A 4340-nucleotide genomic window follows, 5' to 3' on the forward strand; every position below is an offset into this window, starting at 1 on the left:
ATTAAACTTCAAAATGTTATATTTTAAGATATATATATATATATATATATATATATATATATATATATATATATATTCAATCCAAATTCTACTTTTTAACAAAATTCCATGATATTTATTTCTCTTGTGACGTGGATTACCGAAACACTCTACACATCTGCTCCTGGTCTAGTCTTACTGTTATATTTTAGAAACCTTTGTCACCCTGCCTTATAGCATGAAAAGGGCTTTAATTAAAGTATATGGTAAGTACTCCCATGCTTCCTTCAATGCTTATTGTTGATGGGAATTGGGTGTTTATTTCCTACTGGAACATTTATTTCTCGTTGTTTTATGTCTCGTCAAGCTACTCCGCATTAGGGAGGACACTACTGCAGGACTCTTGACTTGAGGAGAAGGAGGCAGAAGTTTTCAATCTGATACCCTGATGTCCTGAACCAGTGACTGCCTATTTGTTGCTCAACAGTCAGGGAGTATTATAGACATACTATCTGGATATGGATTAATCCACTGTGCTAGTAACTAAAACACTGACCGATACCAGAATATACACAACACATTTTTTTCCTTCTTTTTAAAGACACACTTGCAACATCTTTTGATCTATTTTCAAAGTGTCATTTTTAATGTCTTTTTTTCATCAAAATCAAAAAACCTGGGTCGTTTTCTCGGACAAAGTCTCAACAGAGCGGCAGGAGTTCATTAGAAATTTACTTCTGGGTTGTGGGCAGGACCACTTGCTCTCCCGCTAGCTCACAGCCCCTCCCACCCTCAACCTAACATTACCAGTACAACAAAAATGGTGACTAATATTAAATATATCCAAATCTACAGTTTTGAGTCAGATGCCAGATCAGATGATTATCTTAATTTTCTCAATATACGTCCTCTATCATGAGAAAAATGTTAATAGAACATGTTAAAAACACCCAAAAAAATTTTTTTTATTATATTTTTTCCATTCAGTTGTTAACTTTGACATAAAAAGCGTCTTAATTTGGATAGATAAGTTCATAATCTTGCAACAGCATTTTTTTTATTCATCTCAAAAATATTTTGTTTAATTCCTGATATCGCATGAACTAAGATTCCATATTTAATATAAAAAAAATACTGTCAAGTACAAACAAATAGAAATATTTCAATCTTACAGACCTCACAATCAACTGTGTGCACATGCACTATTACATAATGTCGTTTGTTTAATGGCAGACTCATTGACTCCCTTCCAATCTATCCTCAAACTGTCTTTAACTAATCTTATGCAGATCAACTGCTCAGCCAGCATCAGGTCTCCAGTGCTCATGTTCCCTTGGTGGCATTTTAAAGGCTAACCACAGTCACAGTTCAGTGAGAGGAAACAAAGCAGCACCCCTGTGGAGGCTGGATTGTCCCGGACTGCGACCACACTGTCTGCTGTGCTGCAGTAAAACGTTAGGCATTATATTTAATTGCATGTCTGTCTACCCTCTTGACAGGTCATTAGTGTCTTTATATGTCTGTAATAATAGAGTATTCGCTGTCATTAGGAATGTGGATGATGTGGAATGTCCTGTGAAAGGCTGTTAAGTGGGCTCATTAATAAGAACTTTTTTTAAAGGCAAAAACAAAATTATTTGTTCCTCCTGTCCTTGTAAAGTTTAACTCTAATTTTGATCCCAGAAATTGGTATTAGAGTTAAAGTGAAACATTTACTGCTGTTTTTTAGATTATTTAAAGTATCTGAAGCTAGTGGTGTTATGAAGCAGTGCTGTAGAGGACCCAAAACAGGATGGAGAAAAACACAAGAATGACACGGCCTTTATAGTAACTAGAAATATAACATTAATTGCGATAATGCAAATGTGAATCCTGTAAACTGAATATGGCAGTTGATGATGCTAGAGTTAAAGCTGAAATGTTAAAATTGATACTAAAAATGCCTAAACTGATAGCAAAAACTCCAAAGCTGATAGCTATTCAAAATATTAGTTAAAAAAAAAATGTCTCATTTTGCCAAAACAGCTAGTATAATGCTCTAATATTAGTTAAATTCCAAATTTGCCTAATGAACTTAAAATGAGTCTAATTTTGCCAGAACGGTTAGCATAATGCTAAAATATTAGCTAAACTCCAAATTTGCCGAAAATAATGGAATCACGTCTAAATTAGCCCAAAACAAAAAAAAATTAGCAGCTAATTTGAGCCTACTGATGTAGCCTTTGGCTTTGTAACCATCTGGGCCAAGAAAATATCTTACATATTATATATTACAGCACAATCTACATCCAGGACCGCTAATCCAAGGCAGGATGGATCCATATTTTCAAGTTGTTGGTGCCAAATTCTGACCCCACCATCCAAATGTCGCAGCAGAGATTAAGACTCATTAGACCAGGTAATGTTGTTCTAATTTTCAATTGTCCAACTTTAGAGAGTCAGACATTTGGTTAAGGACCCCTCTGCATCACTTTTTGATGTTTTGGGTTTCCCCAACTCTTCGTTTTTTGACGTGCTGACTGTTCCAATTAAATCAGGGGTCCAGTTGTTTTGTTGGACGCAGTACTGGCCACGTCCTGAGATTCGGTCCGCATCCGGTACCGGTACACTTACCCGATTCCCTAACCCGAGTCTGGTCCGCGTCTGGTAACGCGTCCAGAACCGGTATCGTATCCGGTACTGATCTGCGTCCAGTACTGATCTGCATTCAGTACCGGGTTAAAGTTAGGATAATGGTGCGGTCCATGTCTCGGTACCAGTTTGCTGCCTGAGGGTTGGGGAGGCTTGACTTAATTGAAACAGCCAGCACATCAAAAAACGAGTTGGGGACACCCAAAACGTCCATTTTTGACGCGAAGGGTCCATAACCATGTGTCAAGATGTGTTGACTTGAGAACAAGAATGTGTTGTGTGGTTCTGTACCCTATCTGTCACAAGATTGGACATGTTCAGAGATGCTTTTCTGCAGACCTCAGTTGTAACCAGTGGTTATTTGAGTTACTGTTGCCTTTTTATCATTTGGGACCAGTCTGACCATTCCCCACGTTCAAAGTCACTTCAACGCCCTTTCTTCCTCATTCTGATGCTCGGTTTGAACTACAGCAGATTGCCTTTACCATTTCTACATGCCTAAATTAATTGAGTTGCTGCCATGTGATTGGCTAATTAGACAATTGTTAATAAGCAGTTGTGTCTCATAAAGTGGCCATGGAGTATATACTGTATAGACATGTATTAATCACACCTCTCTCTATAAAGATTTTATTACCCAATTTAAATTCAAGCATTTCTTTAACAGTATTTTCCAATGACAAAATTTACAATTTACCTCCACTTCTTATTGCACCTGAAGATATTCTTCAGTTTTCAGCTGACCAATTCTACGAAAATGTTCAATCTCGTTTGTAAATCCAAGCTTTCTACTTGAGAACCTGAACCCTTCCTCGATGGCTTAGTAAGATCCTCCCTCATCTCTTTTCTTTCCTTAGTAACCTTTATTATTCTTGCCTCGGTCACCACTGGGTGTGTTCTTACTCCCTTTGAACAGCTGCTGTCTCTCTAACTCTGGATGACGGTCTGTTCCAGTCTAGTTCTCGTCTCCATCACGGCACGGAAATTTGGCCTTATCACAATCACAAATGACCTTCTCATTGTCCCAGATTTGGGTTTGGTTTCTGTTCTCATTCTCTTAGATTAGGGCTGCTTTTGATACCATCTCAGAATCCATTCTTCTAAATTGCCTCCTTTCTGCTGGTATACCCCTACACCCCCTTGCAGTGGTTTAACTCCGATCTCTCTGATTGTGCCCACTTTTTCCAGCTCTAGTGCTTCAGGTGTCCCTCAGGGTTCTATACTCAGACCTTTCTTTGTCTTCTATCTCCTTCATCTTGGTCAAATTTTTCATAAATGTAATATTCAACTCCACAGCTATGCGGATGGCACCCAGCTTTATCTTATCAGCAACTTATTGACATTTATAGATGTGACCATTCCTCTCTTAAATTGAGTACCAATTAAGCTGAACCTTTAGTTTTCCAGGAGGATCACTTGAGGATTTACCTATTTACAATGATGACCTACCAGGAAAACAGAAATAAATAAAAAGAACATTAATCCACAGTACTGCAAATTTGCTCTTGCTAAAAGCATCATGATGTTTTTATATCTGTCCCAACTAAATAAGTAAATTCAAATTCAAATGCACAAACTCAAACAATACTGACACTGATATTAGCCCTTCCGCTCTCCTTAGCTTGTTTACATTAAAAGTGGGGTCATCTGGACCCCAAAGAGAGCGGAAGGGTTAAAACAGCTGATACAGTTAACAAGACAAAAGAGAACAGTGATCTTGCACCACACTC

General features: G+C 37.8%; 1 long non-coding RNA gene across 1 annotated transcript in view; it reads left to right on the forward strand.

The window, feature by feature from the left end:
• The first annotated feature begins 262 nt into the window (after positions 1–262).
• LOC112154820 overlaps positions 263–4340 on the forward strand; it is a 10363-nt gene continuing 6285 nt past the window's right edge. The window contains exons 1-2 of the long non-coding RNA XR_002920717.2: positions 263–1433; positions 2256–2377. This is a non-coding gene — a long non-coding RNA (uncharacterized LOC112154820). The remainder of the gene's footprint in view (positions 1434–2255; positions 2378–4340) is intronic.

This window comes from Oryzias melastigma, linkage group LG21, assembly GCF_002922805.2.
Source record: "Oryzias melastigma strain HK-1 linkage group LG21, ASM292280v2, whole genome shotgun sequence".
Lineage (NCBI taxonomy): Eukaryota > Metazoa > Chordata > Actinopteri > Beloniformes > Adrianichthyidae > Oryzias > Oryzias melastigma.